This window comes from Schistocerca piceifrons, chromosome 5, assembly GCF_021461385.2.
Source record: "Schistocerca piceifrons isolate TAMUIC-IGC-003096 chromosome 5, iqSchPice1.1, whole genome shotgun sequence".
NCBI classification, from domain to species: domain Eukaryota; kingdom Metazoa; phylum Arthropoda; class Insecta; order Orthoptera; family Acrididae; genus Schistocerca; species Schistocerca piceifrons.
In genome coordinates this window covers 130,546,167-130,563,888 of record NC_060142.1, presented here as the reverse complement: position 1 = coordinate 130,563,888, position 17,722 = coordinate 130,546,167, and the positions used below count along the sequence as shown (strand labels likewise).

The following is a 17,722-nucleotide window of genomic DNA, read 5'->3' as shown; positions in this document are numbered from 1 at the left end:
GTACCATACCGCGGCTGGGATCAATATGTTTTAGTTTTAGTCTTTCCCGGATGTCAGGGAAGAAGTTGTATACACGGCGGCCCTTATCGCTGTTGGCCCACTCGCTCTGCCAGGTATCCACTAGCCATGCTCTGAGTTGGCTTGTTGTCTCAATCGGTATACCAGTGATCTGCCGAACCTGGTCTATTCTCCCCATCCTAAGCCAGTACATTGCTGCGCGGTACCTGATGGTGATATCTATGGGGAAAATTCCCATGACAACACATAGTGCGTCATTTGACGTTGTGTTGAATGTCCCTGTTAGCCGAAGTAGGACACTTCTTTGGCCTCGACGTACAATGGTTCTGTTGGTTGAGAGATTTAACCTGTGGGCCCACGTACTGGCAGCAAAGCATAGCACTGACTCGAAGAGAGCGCAATGGTATGTTCGTATCACTGACAGGGGTAGTCTGAATTGTTCCGAATTTAGCCTAGCCAGTTTGTGTAGTATCTTTTCCGCTTTGTTTGTGTGTATTCGCATGTGTTCGTGGAAGTTAAATCGTTCATCAATGTATACTCCTAGATAGCGTGTGACTGCTAGTCTTTTTATGTTTGTGTCCCCGATTTTGACTATTGGGTTCCTGCGCAGGATACCCTTTAGCAATGTATAAGTTGTTTTGTTTCCTGCTATCTTTAATTTATTATCTGTACACCATTGGGTTATTGTCCTAAGTGTTCCATTGGCTCTTTCTTCTAGCTGGGCACGGTTATTTGCTGAAACTACGACGAGTAGATCATCAGCATAAGCGACAGCTCCATCTGTCAAGATGTGCTCCTCTAGTAACTGTAGGAGCGGTTCTATAACTATGTCCCAGAAGATGGCGCCGCAGATCGACCCTTGTGGACAGCCTTTTGTAATTCGTTTAATCACTTTCTGGTTGTCCATTTGCCAAACGACCGTTCTGTCTCTGCAGTAGTCCATGAAACTATTATAGAGAGACTCCGGTACCTGCAGGTGTCTGAGCCTCTTGAACAAGGCCGGCCACCAGAGGTTGTCGAAGGCACCTGAGATGTCTATCATAATTGCAAGTGTGTATTTGGAGGGTGTGTCGTGTACTATTTGGAGTGCTCTGTTAATTGCGTCGTCTATAGATTTCCCTTCCCTGAAGCCGTATTGGTGTGGTGTCAGTCCCCGTAGTGTTCGGTGTGCTTGTAGTCTTTTGCAGAGTAGTTTTTCTTGTACTTTACCGAGTGTATTGATAAGGCAAATTGGTCTGTATGACTTGGGGTCTGATGGGTCTTTGTCTGGAGCCTTTTTGATGATAACCGCCTTCGAGGTCTTCCACACTGCAGGGACACGGCCCAGCCTTAATGCATCGTTTAACAACGTTGTGAGAAACGGGGTGATCTGCGGTGCAGTTTGTTTCAGTACCTCAGAGTGGATACAATCCGGTCCAGGCGCCTTTTTGTTTTTGAGTTCTGAGATCGCTGTCGCCACTTCTTCCTGCGCAAATGGACAGGTGACGGTTGGTGTGGTGTATACTGTGTCTACTTCGCGTCTCAGTGCTGCATGTTGTGGTGTGTCTGTGTCTGCGATGTCGTCGGGCAGGAGTTTGCTCAGCAGGAACTCCGCTGTGCGTCTCCAGCCCTTAGTCATCTCACCATCCTCCTGTCGCAGTGTTCCCAGAACCAGTGGGCTCTTAATTTTCTCTGTCACGATTTTGTATGGTTCCCCCCAAATGTTTAGTTGTGTTTGTGCTGCTACATGGCTGTTCCAATGGACTTTCCTGGTCTTATTCAGCTCAAGTTTATATTTATCCTTGGCAAGCCGGTAGTCGTGTAGTCGTAATTGTCTTCCTCTATCTGAAATTGCTCGTTGGTAAAGTTTACGTTTACGTTTACGTTTTGAGTCTTGTTTGAGTCGTGTTAATTGTGTAGTCCAGGGAATATTTTGGTGTTTTGTCATTCTTTGTGTGGGTATGCAGATGATCTGTGTGTGTGTGTGTGTGTGTGATGATGTATGTCAGCATGTGTGCTCTGTAATCAACACTGCCGGTGATGTCTTGCGGTATGTGCTCATGTATTTTTTGTCTGACCCTGTCCCAGTCTGTTTTGTCAAATAATAGTCTTTTTGGTAGTGTTTCTGTGTTGACGTTTGGTGTGCCACTTAAGGTTAGTCTGATGATGTTGTGGTCGCTAGCAGTGATCTGGTCATGTACGGTCCAGTCTCGTACGTGGTTGATGGCGGCATTATTAACGAGGGTGATGTCTATGTTTGATGAATGACCGTTGTGTCCGATGTGATTCGGGTGATGTCCTTCCTTGTTGAGTACGTCTAGTCTGTTTTCTTGGATGATGTCATTTATTATTCTGCCTCTGTCGTCAGTTCTGTCTGAATGCCACAGGGTTGATCTGGCATTTATGTCTGCACAGATGAGAAGTTTTTTGTTGCCAGCGTATTGCGCAACATCTCTGATGAGGTCTGCGTATGGTTTGATGCAATGACAGAATTGGGCGTACAGCGACGCGATGATCCAAGTATCCCCCTTGTGTGTGACTTCAACTGTAACTAGGTGCTCGGAACAGAGTTCTGTAATTTTGACTGGATTTATTTCTTTGTTTAGGATTATGACAGATGCCATGCAGCCTGTCCCCTCTGCAACTGTCACCGCACTTGGAGGAAAGTTGGGGATATGCCCTTGTCTAGTGTAGGGCTCCTGTATGCACAGAATGTCACTTTTTAGTTCACCTAGGACCCATGGGAGCTCCGAATTTACAAGTATACTCCACATAGCATTAAGCTGTGCTATTAGCAGTTTGGGTGTTTAACTGTGGCGTAGCACTTGCTGCCAGTTTGACTGTAATCGAAGTAGGTTCTCCCATGAGCTCTTACGTGATCCTTGTAAAGCTTGTCCATATCGAATGTTTCCTCCCTGCGGGCGCACACCTGCATGAGCAGGTCTAGTAGGCTGTCTGGATCTGTTGGAATATTCTCCGTTTTGAGAATCAGTCTATCGGTTTGCTCTGATGTACGGAAACAAACAGATTGGCCGTACGGGTGTAGGGTGCGGATGAGCATCCGCTGTGCCGTCTCTAAGATGTCTCTTTTTTCTAGCCTACTTAATTTTACATTTATATCTAGCTTGTCGTAACTAAAACTATCGGTGTCGATGGCGTGTGTTGGCGTCTCTGCAGCCGTGACGTGTCGTGATGGTGTAGTGGCGTTGCTGTGCACCTCTGCGGGGGGCGCTGGATTGACTTCCTCGTTGGTTGTTGTGGGGGTTTCCTTGGGCGTCGGCATTGAGGTTGTTGGTTGGGGGGCTGCGAAGGTGTTGGTATCATCAGGGGTATGCACTTTCGTATCACTAGGTTTTGAGGCAGCCTGCGATTGCCGCGATTGGTCATCACACGCTTTCACTTTCGGGACTCTCTTAGACTGTTTGGGTTTTCTATGCGGTTTTAGTTTCCTAAAGGCTGCGATGATTCGTTTGTTTTTTGTGTGTGTTTCGTTTGTGCAGTCTTGATGTGTATCAGATGTGTTGGTTGTTTGTGCCTCCATTCTGCATTGATTTCACGTGATTTGGTTCCCACTTGACTGCTCGTCTACGCTACCCGTGACAGACATAACAGCTTTTGGTATGTTATGCGCACTGTCGCCACTGTTGCCAGACCCTCCGCAAACTTTTGTTGCGGTTGTTGCTGCGGCTTTTTGTGTGGCATTCGTGGTGTCTGCCGGCGCTGTGGCCTGTTCAAGGTCGGTATTACGGTTTCGAATATCATTGTTATGAACACTACAATCTCTGGCGTAAGGGCAATAATAGACGTCGTCTTCTTCCTCTGTCAGTGAGTCAGAGAGAGCTATTTTGCGTTTGATTTGATTACAGTCTGAAGTGTCTGATTTGTCCATGTTTTCCGTTTGGACTCCAGTTGTGTTTGCTTGCGTTACGGTTGTGTTTAGCACCGTTGGGTTCAAGGTCTCACCTTGTATGAATTTGATTGGTTTGATGCGTCCTTCGCATTTTGTAGTGTCGTATGTGCGTCGTTGTGCTGGAGTGGATGGGTGATCTTGAGTGGTTAGCAACGCTGTTTTGTGCAGTTGCTTTGGTTGGTCACGTGTGGTATGGTTTTCTGGTCTGTCGGTATCAGGATTTGGGGTTATCATGTCTATTCTCCGTAGTTCGTCTTCGAGTTCGTCTATCCTGTTCATAAGAGTCGTCTGGAATGTCATCCAGTAAATTATTTGTCTTTTGATTAGTTTGGCGGCTTCTGGTGACATTTGTCCTGTGAGTGTTAGGTCGTCTATGTATTCAGTGATTGGATGATGGCTGTCCTCCAGGTTTGTATTGTGTATCAAGCCTGGAATGTGACCATTGTTGGGGTAGTCGTCAGGTAATAGTTTTTGCCTCTTACGCCAGAGTATTGCACGTAGATGGTTTCTGTGCCTGGTGGATGGCGACTTGTATGATCTTATTTTTTCAGGGGTTGATTTATGGAGCTTGTTGTTTGACTCAGGGGGGTGTTCAGTTGCCATAGTCAGTACCGTCAATTAGTCTATGGGGAAGTGTCGACCAATGTGCATGCCATAAAAGAACAACATGACGACATAAAACGCTCCGTAGATCGGCGAAGGGAATCAATCGAATAGCTGGCCGAAGAAGAGAGACTGCAGCCTTGGCCGCTATATCGGCCGCCTCATTTCCACAGATACTAACGTGTCCCGGGAGCCAGAGGAACGCCACCGAGACGCCCCCCAGGTGGAACAAGCGCAGACAGTCCTGAATCCAGTGGACTAGAGGGTGGACAGGGTAAAGAGCTTGGAGACTGAGGAGAGATATGAGAGAATCTGAACAGATAACATACTGTATCCGCTGATGGTGGCGGATGTAGTGGACAGCCTGGAGAACTGCGTAAAGCTCCGCAGTATAAACCGAACACTGGTCGGGAAGCCGAAATTGATTTGGGGTGTCGCCAACAATATAGGCACTCCCTACACCTAACGATGTTTTTGAGCCATCAGTGTAAATAAATGTGGCTTCCTTCAGTTGTGCACATAGAGCAGAAAATGCCTGACGATAAACAAGTGAAGGGGTACCATCCTTGGGAAACTGACAAAGGTCACGGAGCAGGTAGATCCGGGGACGGAGCCAAGGCGGTGCTGTACCCCAAGTTGACAACAAGGTTTTAGGAAAGCGGAAGGAAAGAGAATGGAGCAGTTGACGGAAGCGGACTCCCGGTGGTAGTAGGGAGGAGGGGCGGCCTGCATACCGTACATCAAAGGAGGCGTCGAAAAAGATGTCATGGGCTGGATTAGCAGGCATGGAAGACAGATGGCTAGCATAACGACTCAGAAGGACTCCTCGCCGATTGGACAGCGGAGGTTCAGCAGTCTCAGCATAAAGGCTTTCCACAAGGCTGGTGTAAAAAGCTCCAGACACTAAACGTAATCCACGGTGGTGGATAGAGTCGAGACGCCGAAGAATAGACGGCCGAGCAGAGGAGTAGACTATGCTAGCATAGTCCAATTTCGAGCGCACTAAGGTGCGATAGAGGCGGAGAAGGACCACTCGGTCCGCTCCCCAGAAGGCACCATTCAGGACACGGAGGGTGTTGAGGGAAACGTGGGAGGACCAGCACAGTTTTCTGTCAAACATAAGACCCAAGAATTTAGCGAGGTCCGAAAACGGAAGGTTGACAGGTCCTAGATGTAAGGAGGGTGGAAGAAACTCCTTACGTCGCCAAAAATTAACACAAACAGTCTTACTGGGAGAAAAACGAAAGCCGGTTTCGATGCACCAAGAGTGGAGGCGATCGAGACAGCCTTGAAGACGTCGTTCAAGAAGGCTGGTCCGTTGAGAGCTGTAGTAGATCGCAAAATCGTCCACAAAGAGGGTGCCCGAGACATCAGGAAGGAGACAATCCATAATTGGATTTATGGCAATGGCAAACAGTACAACACTCAGCACGGAGCCCTGGGGTACCCCGTTTTCTTGGGAGAAAGTACGGGAGAGGGTAGTGTTCACCCGCACCCTAAATGTGCGCTCTGCCATAAATTCGCGAAGAAAAAGGGGCAGCCGACCTCGAAAGCCCCAAGAGAACAGTGTGCGGAGGATGCCTGTCCTCCAACAGGTATCACAAGCTCTCTCCAGATCAAAAAATATTGCTACTGTTTGCGTTTCCGTAGAAAATTGTTCATGACATAAGTGGAGAGAGCAACAAGATGGTCAACTGCAGAACGATGCTTTCGGAATCCGTATTGGGCAGGTGTTAAAAGACTGCGGGACTCCAGCCACCAAGCTAAACGGCAATTCACCATACGCTCCAAAACCTTATATACACTACTCGTGAGAGAAATGGGGCGATAGCTAGAGGGGAGATGTTTGTCCTTTCCAGGTTTCGAAACAGGAACGACGATAGCTTCCCGCCATCGTCTGGGAAAAGTACTGTCGGTCCAAATTCGATTATAAATGCGAAGGAGGTAACGCAGACTATGGGTTGATAAATGCAGCAACATTTGGATGTGGATACCATCCGGTCCTGGGGCGGAGGAGCGAGAAGAAGAGAGTGCATGTTGGAGTTCCCGCATGGAGAAAACAGTATTGTAGCTTTCGCGATTTTGAGAGGAGAAAGCAAGAGGTCGCACTTCCGCTGCACGTTTCTTCGGGAGAAACGCTGGCGGGTAATTTGAAGAGCTCGAAATCTCAGCAAAGTGCTGACCCAATGAGTTAGAAATTGCGACGGGGTCTACTAATGTATCATGCGCGACAGTGAGCCCAGAGACCGGGGAGAAACTAGGCGCGCCTGAGAACCGTCGAAGCCGGCTCCAAACTTCCGAGGAGGGAGTGAAGGTGTTAAATGAGCTAATAAAGAATTTCCAGCTTGCCTTCTTGCTATCGCGGATGACGAGACGGCATCGCGCACGGAACTGCTTATAGCGGATACAGTTAGCCAAAGTAGGATGGTGGCGAAAAACGCGAAGAGCACGTCGCCGCTCACGTATTGCGTCACGGCACGCCTCGTTCCACCAAGGAACTGGGGGGCGCCGGGCAATTCGGAGGTGCGTTGTATTGAACGTTCCGCAGCTGTAAGAATAACGTCGGTAATATGTGTGACCCCATCGTCGACGCTAGGAAAGGGACGGTCATCGAATGTCGCTAGAGACGAAAAAGGTGTCCAATCTGCTTGGGTAAACCTCCAGCGTCGCGGGCGCATATATGGCAGTTGAGGCTGCAGTCTAAGCACACATGGAAAGTGGTCACTCGAGTGTGTATCATCAAGGGCGAACCATTCGAAGCGCCGAGCTAGCGGAACAGTACCGACCGCAAGGTCCAAATGAGATAAATTTGTCGTGGAGGCAGACAAAAATGTAGGGACCCCAGTGTTGAGGCAAACTAGATCCGCTTGGTGGAAGACGTCTAGCAATAGTGAGCCACGTGGACAAGGATGTGGAGATCCCCAAAGCGGGTGGTGGGCATTGAAGTCCCCAACCAGCAAATAGGGGGACCAAGAAGATGAAGATCAGCTCGTGCCATTGGTGTGGACGATGGAATGTATCCAGTACAAAGAGAAAAGGTATACCCAGAAAAGGGAAAGACGGACAGAAGGAGATGAACTGGGTTTCTTAGTAGCCTTCTTGGAAATACGATGTTTAGATGAAGGAGGAACCGATGGTTGTGAAGTTGGGGTACATAAAGAATCTTCACGAGTATGCTCTTTTTTCGAAGTCTTGGTGTCTGACTTTTGGGCTCGAGATATAGAAGAACTGGATGAAGGGTTAGCCATAAAGTGGGCAGGCGAAAGTGGTGAAGTTGAACGGGCGATCTTAGCGCTGACTGATCTGACGACCGTGGCACTAAAGGTGAGGTCGCAAGTCTGCATGGCCGCTTCCTTTGTTGGCCGAGGAGAAGCAAGGACAGTGCTGTATTTTCCTGTGTGAGGCACGGTGGGCTGTCGACTGACGAATAATTTTCGAGCAGGAAAGGTCGGCACCTTTTCCTTTACTCTGATTTCCTGGATGAGCTCTTCGTCTTTAAAAATGGGGCACTCTCTAGAGGAAGCAGCGTGGTCAACCATACAGTCGATGCAGCGAGGGGATGGAGGTGGACAAGCACCCTCATGGGCATCCTTTCCACACGTAACACATTTGGCCGGATTGGAACAGGACTGGCTGGTGTGATTGAACCGCTGACACCGATAGCAACGCGTAGGGTTTGGGACGTAAGGGCAAACAGAAATTATCTCATAGTCTGCTTTGATTTTCGATGGGAGTTGAACTTTGTCAAATGTCAAGAAGACAGTGCAGGTTGGAATGATGTTCGTGTCAACCCTTTTCATAACTCTATGAACAGCCGTTACACCCTGATCAGACAGGTAGTGCTGAATTTCTTCGTCAGACAATCCATCGAGGGAGCGTGTATAAATGACTCCATTCGAGGAATTTAAAGTGCGGTGCGGTTCAACCCGGACAGGGAAGGTGTGGAGCAGTGACGTACGCAGCAATTTTTGTGCCTGGAGGGCACTGACTGTTTCTAACAACAAGGTGCCATTCCGTTATCTGGAACAAGACTTTACACGACCTGCAATTGCGTCGACAGGTTTCTGAATAATGAAAGGGTTGACCGTGGAGAAGTCGTGACCTTCGTCAGACCGAGAAACAACAAGGAACTGTGGCAACGATAGAAGAACTGACTGTGGCTGAGACTCAGTAAACTTACGCTTGTGAGCAGACATAGTGGAAGGTGAGGAAACCATTGCAGAAGAATCCCCCATGATTACCGGCGTCTCCGATGGCGCGCTCCTCCCTTGTGGGGGCCCTCTCTGAGGGCACTCCCGCCTTAGGTGATTGTTCACACCTCAGGTCACACCTCCCGACAAACGGACGGAGGGACCAATCGGCACTTTCGGAAGGTATCAGCTCGGGTAATCACCCCTCCCTGGGCCTGGCCGTTACCAGGGGGTACGTACGTGTCCTACCTGTCTGCCCAAGGCGGGGAATTACGCGTTACCCCGTCACCGGCTATGCACAAAAATGCGTGGGTCGGCCTTCAGACACGCACAGGGAGGAAGAAAGAGAAAGGGAAAGGAAAGAAGAGAGGTCTCAAACGCCGCAGCGGAGAAAAGGGTAAAGAGAAGAGGTACGGAAAAGAGAAGGACAAAGGAAGGATGAAGACATACAAGCAGAGAAGGTGAAGAATGCGTTACATTTACGAGCGTTCGTCTCTGGACGTAGGCACAAACCATACTCCCAGAGGGGGAGAAAGGGAAGGAAAGAGCCAGAGGTGAGGGGAGGGGGGAGGGGGGGCGAAGATGGGGGATAGGGAAGGATGAGGAAAAGGAAGGTACGCAGCCCGGAAAGGAAGGAGGGCCACATTAGCTCGGGGTCCTGTGCTCGCTACGCGCGTATCCACAAAAGAGTTGTGGAGCCCCTGGGTGGTGATACATGGTAGATTTCAATGGCTCTATGCTACAGCATAGGCAATAACTCCTATCATGCTCCTTGTAAGCATACACCTTACTTGAGGTGTTTACAATCGCTGGAAGTTGTATACTACACATATTTTTAATATATACGCATCAGTTTGGACTCCATAGAAATGTTGGAACACGTGAGGCAATACTGACCCTACGACTTATCTTAGAAGAAAGATTAAGGAAAGGCAAACCTACGTTTCTAGCATTTGTAGACTCGAATACTCTTTCAAATTCTAATGGTGGCAGGGGTAAAATACAGGGAGCAAAAGGATATTTACAATTTGTACAGAAACCAGATGGCAGTTATAACAGTCGAGGAACATGAAAGGGAAGCAGTGGTTGGGAAGGGAGTGAGACAGGGTTCTAGCCTCTCCCCGATGCTATTCAATCTGTATATTGAGCAAGCAGTAAAGGAAACAAAAGAAAAGTTCGGAGTAGGTATTAAAATCCATGGAGAAGAAATAAAAACTTTGAGGTTCGCCAATGACATTGTAATTCTGTCAGACAGGAAAGGACTTGGAAGAGCAGTTGAACGGAATGGACAGTGTGTTGAAAGGAGAGTATAAGATGAAGATCAACAAAAGCAAAACGAAGATAATGGAATGTAGTCTAAGTTGGGTGATGCTCAGGGAATTAGATTAGGAAATGAGACACTTAATGTAGTAAAGGAGTTTTGCTATTTGGGGAGCAAAATAACTGATGATGGTCGAAGTAGAGAGAATATAAAATGTAGACTGGCAATGGCAAGGAAAGCGTTTCTGAAGAAGAGAAATTTTTTAACATCGAGTATTGATTTAAGTGTCAGGAAGTCGTTTCTGAAAGCATTTGTATGTAGTGTAGCCATGTATGGAAGTGAAACATGGACGATAAATAGTTTGGACAAGAAGAGAATAGAAGCTTTCGAAATGTGGTGCTACAGAAGAATGTTGAAGATTAGATGGGTAGATCACATAACTAATGACGTATTGAATAGAATTGGGTAGAAGAGAAATTTGTGGTACAACTTGACTAGAAGAAGGGATCGGTAGGTAGGACATGTTCTGAGGCATCAAGGGATCACCAATTTAGTACTGTAGGGCAGCGTGGAGGGTAAAAATCGTAGAGGGAAACCAAGAGATGAATACACTAAACACATTCAGAAGGCTGTAGGCTGCAGTAGGTACTGGGAGATGAAGCAGCTTGCACAGGATTGAGTAGCATGGAGAGCTGCATCAAACGAGTCTCAGGACTGAAGACCACAACAACAACATGCATATACGACTTTGTACGCAATGGTAAGGGGAGTTGGGCTACAGTGATGCAGCAACTGTCGTCGTAGGAATGCCAGACTGGAGCAGAAATTATTAACGAACAAGTTAACACAACAAAGAGAAGATTTACTTAACTTTTATTTCTCCGAGTATACGAAGACTCATTGCAAACAATGCAGCACGAAACACGAGTGCAGCACACGCAGTAGCAACCAGCAGGAGTCTCCAGAAAGAGGCTCCAACAGCAAGTGGGCTGAGTGGCTGCGGCCGGCCGCCCTACATCGCAGTGGCAGAGCGCGCTCGTAGTCCAGAGCCGCTGGAGGCGTGGCTCAGCAGGTGCGCACCACTGGGTCTGCCACACCCCGTGCGGCCACTGTCAGCGTGAGACGGAAACTTGCTGTTCCGTTGCCAGCTGTAGAACGCCGGTGGGATGGTACTGATATGTGATACCACACTTACGAACATGTGGCGATTTGGCACATTGGTCTTTACCGACGTGCATAAAAATGTTTGAGCTCCTCTGTACAATGTTGGACAAACTTTTTAAACCTTGATAGGCACTGAAATACAAATGTTATTGCATACCTCTAGCCCAGACGTCTCGTAGAATGTATTTGAATGAGTTCTTCTTTTCAGTAACAACTAAAAACATTGCTGGCCAGTTCTGAAATCTTTTGTATTGTTGGAGGTCTGCTACGCTAAATTTTTATTTCCGTTTATTTTTTTATTTGATATTTCATTCCCTTCGCAGGCACACTGACAGAAGAGGGAGGGAGATGGCAAAGGATGCAGGGCAGGAGAGGGAGGGGGGGGGGGGGGAATCAGTAGTCAGACAGAGTAAGAAATCGTAAAACTGATTTAAAAATAGTAATTAAATTACATAGGGTATGTAAGTAAAGTAGCCATGATTATCTTGGAGTTTTTCTTGGACCGTAACGGGGGAACTGTGGAGGAGAAATGGGAGCTGTTGATCTGATTAAGAAGTCATCAGTATGTGATAAGGGTTGGGGTTGGGTTGTTTGGGGGGGAAGAGACCAAACAGCGAGGATTAGGGAGGGTTCAAAATGGTTCAAATGGTTCTGAGCACTATGCGACTTAACTGATGAGGTCATCAGTCACCTAGAACTTAGAACTAATTAAACCTAAGTAACCTAAGGACATCACACACATCCATGCCCGAGGCAGGATTCGAACCTGCGACCGTAGCGGTCGCTCGGCTCCAGAATGTAGCGCCCAGAACCGCACGGCCACTCCGGCCGGCTGATTAGGGAGGGACGGGGAAGGAAGTCTGCCATGCCCTTTCAAAGGAACCATCCCGGCATTTGCCTGGAGCGATTTAGGGAAATCACGGAAAACCTAAATCAGGATGGCCGGACGCGGGATTGAACCGTCGTCCTCCTGAATGCGAGTCCAGTGTCTAACCACTGCGCCACCTCGCTCGGTATATGTAATAAGGTTTTGGCGTTTTGGAAAGAGTACTGGAAGGAAAGGATGGGATAATGTTTGGTTTATGGGGCGCTCAACTGCGCGGTCATCAGCGCCCGTACGAAGTCCCAATTTTTACACAGTCCAATCTAGCAACTGTCACGAATGATGAGGATGAAATGATGAGGACAATACTAACACCCAGTCCCCGCGCAGAGAAAATCACCAACCTGGCTGGGAATCGAACCGGGGACCCCATGATCCAGAGGCAGCATGGCTAGACACTATACCACGAGCTGCGGACTGAAAGGATGGGTTAAACAGCTGCAAAGGGAGGACGAAGTCTGAACAACACAGCAGAAACATTCGTTCCCATCCGACTGAAATCCTTTTCAACCCACTCCATCCCTCTTACCCTTTCTCAGTCATTTTCATTAGCAGGAATCCCATTCTGGAATGACCTTCCTCAGTATTTCATAGGACTAAACAGCTTCAGCTTCAAAAGACACTTAATGAAACATCTATTGGAGCAATAACAATGTCTGCCTTTGCCCTGCACGTACAGTCGTAGCTGCTCCACTAAACAGACTTTGCCTGTCAGTGTAGACTAACCGTTTTGTGTCCACGTATTCACACTGCAGCTCCTGAGCTACTGCCCAGAGGAAAACAAACATTAATGGCTTGCACTTGGCACATGTGTTTGGGCATATTACCCACTCTAGAAACATGTAACTTGTAATTTCTATAATTATTAGTCTGTAAATGACGTAAATAATGATGTAATGTTGCTCAGTACACAGTCGTCAGTCACCAATAGAGGTATCTACACGTACACTCTCCACCTTCAATGCGCATAATATTCAGATGTCTCATATTTGGAAGCAACCATTATTGTACAGCTACACGCTATGTCTGAGCCGTCTGCTCAATCTCAAGTTGACGGATGACTGCCAAGAAAATTTGAAAACCACTTCACAACAAAATATCATTAAATATTATTGTTGAACGCTAAAATTAAGTGCACGGCACGTAAGAGATAACTTGGAATTAATGTCTTACTGATCTGTATTCGCCTTATCACACAATGACTTCTTTATCTTCCCTTATATCAAACAAGAAATGTGATTTTCCTCTATTTTCGAAGTTACCTAACCCAACCAAAACTATGTTCTTGAGGCACCAACATCAAAGGGAGACATCTTGCCTGGAAAACTTGTAAAAATGTATACATTTTAAAGGTGAATATTCGAGAAACAGTAAAACGAACGGATTTGAAAAAATCTTTTCATTTACAAGCCGTGTCATTTCGAATAAGATACTCGAGCTTTCGACAGATGTCTTTTCCGCAGCTATCTAACGCTCGTGCGTATTATTTGAGGTAACGCGGCTTGTAAACCGAGAAGATTTTATTTAAGAATGCCATCGCGAAAGAGTCCGAGAGCACAAAACGCACAGATTTTTAACTTAAGGTCAATAATTCCCTGCAAAATGCAAGCCAGACAACCTCTAATAGTATCAGTTAATAAATGTGCTTTCTTGTTATATTAAAATTCCAGAGTCCGAATCTCTCAAAATCAATCATAATTCGTAAACTCTGATAAATATTTTATCTAAAGCGAAATTTACGGGAGAAGTATCTCAGTAATTTGAAATAAAAACTAGTGTTAGTGTTTAACTGCGATTTAGAAAAGAATGTAAGGATTTGGAATACGGTGTGTAATATTAGACTTTCCGTCGTAAGAAAGCTATAAGTACCCTTGGAAAGGAATTCACCAAGCTACTTATTAAATGATGAACTTATAAGATGAGACCTATTGTTTGAAAGACGTTTGGTTTATATAATTCACGTAACTGTAAAGACGCGCATCTAGCGCAAACGCTAATACATCGACTGCGCAGTCAGGGAAACATTTTAACAGAAGCTGAACTGAGCGTTCCGCTTCGATCTAAATAAAAAAGATGACTAAAAACTTATGTAGATCTTCAGATTTTATCGCACTTCTTGTAATGTGAAAGGGTAAAAAGTAGATTGTGAGCCATAAAAATGAGCGGTCTTGCCAGCGTGCAGACAACAGTTAATTAGTAAAATTAATGTTCGATACTGTAAATCGGCAAGTTATTGTTATGAAGGTGTTAAATAGTGAAGGAATTGCATCGAAAGAATGATAATGAGTGTAATTTGTGATATAGAGATGAACCAAGAAGCGATCACAAGACAGACTGAAATCTTATCCCACCAACGTAGTCAGAAAATTATTTGTGTAAGTTATACCGTTTATAAATAAGCCCTAATTGCTTGTGAGAATTATTTGAATATATTTAGTGTTTACTAGAATTCTTATTCTATTCTTTTCCCTTTTTTACCTCCATGCCATGTTTTTATAAATGTCAATCCGCCTCTACTACAGCAGAGAATACTTCGGCATCCTGGTCGTAGACAGAAGGCCGTTCCTTGTTTTCTATACAACTCTCAGACGCCCCATTTATTAATGATTCATTTGCAAATGCACTTTTAATTGTTCATTGTTAAAGGTCCCTTAGGAAATTAAATTCATACTGATTACGTAAGGAAATCCGGGTTGTTCTTTTGCTAATAATAGGAGCCTTTGCTTAATCAAAAACTAGCCTCCTCCTGAGAACGATCAGGAGCCGACCAGAAGACGGACGTCTTCGGCCTCTTTCGTGTTTCCCGTGGCAAGGCCGTGTCAAACTGGGAACACGACATTCCAATATGAAATACAACACCTATATAAGTATTAGATTAAAATGGAAAAAAATTGAAGTATATCAATATTTATTTTTATCATATTAGAGGTGCTGAAAAATCACATGTATGAGCCAATAATTCAAGGAAGGAAATCAAAAGGAATTAACGTAAACTGGTTCGCTTTTGCACACGATTTTGCAATACCTGCATAAAACGTGACAGAAATAGTCCCTAAACAAAAAACTTCTGGGAAGTGTAGCCCTTACAAATGGTCTCAATATTAGATAAAGTTAGAGACATGAAAAACGCATAATACTCAAACAGGTAAAAATATAGCGTGTTAGTAAATTTAAATATCTTGGATGAACTATACAAAGGAATTGTCTGAGGAAATCTGCAATAGATGTAAGAATTAATAAAATGGAACCATATAATTTGACAAAAATCTACAAAACTGCGTATCTTGGCACTTCAGAGAGTTAAGTAGGATATCTTGTTCCAAGCTCAGATCATTGCATAACAAGGGTGGTGCTTTATCGGAAGGGAGTAGAAGTTCTGGATTCCCTGCAGACAAAGTTCTGCTGCGTTACAGATAACGGGTGCGTCAGGGTTCGCTTTGGTACAGCACGTAATTGGAAACTTACTCCAAACTCCAAAACAGAAATGCGGGGGACAGTAGGATTCTTGGTGGGAAAAACGAGTAGATGCACACAGACTGACCGTTATATTCTGGCGCTATATGGTCCAAATGCAAGATCGAGTGCAACTATAGGAATGTGCTGCCAAAAATTTGACCAGGGCCGAGCAGTCGCGGTTGATGCTGATCGAGAAGTCCAGATCTTACACCATTTCGTGAATACATTTAAAATTTTCCTTTGCAATGGAATGAAGCAAAAAGTCAGTTAACAACAATGCATAATCACAAATCGACAGAAGTCTTATAATTTACTTTAAAATTGTTAAAAAATTTCCAACAAGATCAAAGTCAATACTCACCAAGCGCCAGAAGGGCTAGAAATTTTCTTTGAAATTTTTAAGTATTATAACAAGGAAGAATCCTAAGGAAATGCAGTCCGAAAACAAAGGAAGTAGGTTACAGTACCCTTGTTCGCCCACTGCTTGAATACTGCTCACCGGTGTGGGATCCATACCACATAGGGTTGATAGAAGAGATAGAGAAGATCCAACGGAGATCAGCGCGCTTCGTTACAGGATCATTTAGTAATCGCGAAAGCGTTACGGAGATGACACTGGTGGTGGTGGTTAGTGTAACGTCCCGTCGACAACGAGGTCATTAGAGACGGAGCGCAAGCTCGGGCTAGGGAAGGATTGGGAAGGAAATCGGCCGTGCCCTTTCAAAGGAACCATCCCGGCATTTGCCTGAAACGATTTAGGGAAATCACTGAAAACCTAAATCAGGATGGCGGGAGACGGGTTTGAACCGTCGTCCTCCCGAATGCGAGTCCAGTGTGCTAACCACTGCGCCACCTCGCTCGGTCGATGATACATGAACTCCAGTGGAAGACTCTGCAAGAGACGCTCAGTAGCTCGGTACGGGCTTTTGTTAAAGTTTCGAGAACATACCTTGACCGAGGAGTCAAGCAGTATATTGCTCCCTCCTACGTATATCTCGTGAAGAGACCACGAGGATAAATTAAGAGTGATTAGAGCCGACACAGAGGCATACCGACAATCTTTCTTTCCACGAACAATACGAGGGTGGAATAGAAGGGAGAACCGATAGAGGTACTCAAGGTACCCTCCGCCACACACCGTCAGGTGGCTTGCGCAGTATGGATGTAGATGTAGCGTCTACTTTGTCTTCTTACGAGGTCGGAAAACAGGTCTGATACCTCGTCTTCGCAAGACTCAGCCTACTTTGCGTGATGCAACGCCCGAAGGAAAGGAATGCAATCGGCAGCTCATGACGTGAATGTTCAACATTTGGACGTTTTCTTTACTTGGAGAACGCTGATTTCATATCATCTGACTCATAGCCGTTCTTTCGGAACACATACTTCCAATGCTAAATTTCGGACTCCAAGTGGTCCACTTCAGACGCTGTTTTTACTCTGTGTACCAGTTATTTAAAGCTTCGCGATTGAGTGGTGGAAACTCTGGGCGCCAAGACGTAAACCGGTACGCGTCGGCTTGCAGTACTCTAAGCGGCAGAGACGTTCATTTGAGTTTCGTTGTACCAAAACATGTAAAAACGGCAGCCTTCCCTCTTCCTCTGGCTAGAAGGTGAACTGGATGTTTGGGTGCATGCTGTTCAAATGTTTCCGAGATGTCGAAGTCGCAGTGAAACGTTCCTTCGATATGTCTTCCGTAGCTTCTGTGGCAACGCGAGAAATCACTCTCGTGTCCGCTGTGCGGCCAGAACCCGCCCACTTACGGCGATGTGCGACGCGCAGGACAAATTACGCGATTAGTTTATCGGGCGACCGCAATTAATTTTCTGCCATCCTACACGTTTAGTATCAGTCTGAATAAGGGTCGACAGCCTCACTTGGGCCCTACGCAGTGTTGGATTTCTGACTGCTCTCATGCCACTGCCCTGAAACTACCTATCTACACTTCTGGCCATTAAAATTGCTACACCAATAAGAAATGTAGATGATAAACGGGTATTCATTGGACAAATGTTCTAGAACTGACATGTGATTACATTTTCACGCAATTTGGGTGCGTAGATCCTGAGAAGTCGGTACCCAGGACAACCACCTCTGGCCGTAATAACGGCCTTGATACGACTGGGCATTCAGTCAAACAGAGCTTGAATGGCGTGCACAGGTACAGCTGCCCGTGTCGCTTCAACACGATACCACAGTTCATCAAGAGTAGTGACTGGCGTATTGTTGCGAGCCAGTTGCTCGGCCACCATTGACCACAC

General features: G+C 46.0%; 1 non-coding gene across 1 annotated transcript; it reads right to left on the bottom strand.

Moving 5' to 3' along the window:
- Positions 1 to 16,250: 16,250 nt before the first annotated feature.
- On the bottom strand, positions 16,251 to 16,323 carry Trnaa-cgc. The gene has a single exon. It is a non-coding gene; the product is annotated as a tRNA-Ala (tRNA).
- Positions 16,324 to 17,722: the final 1,399 nt, after the last annotated feature.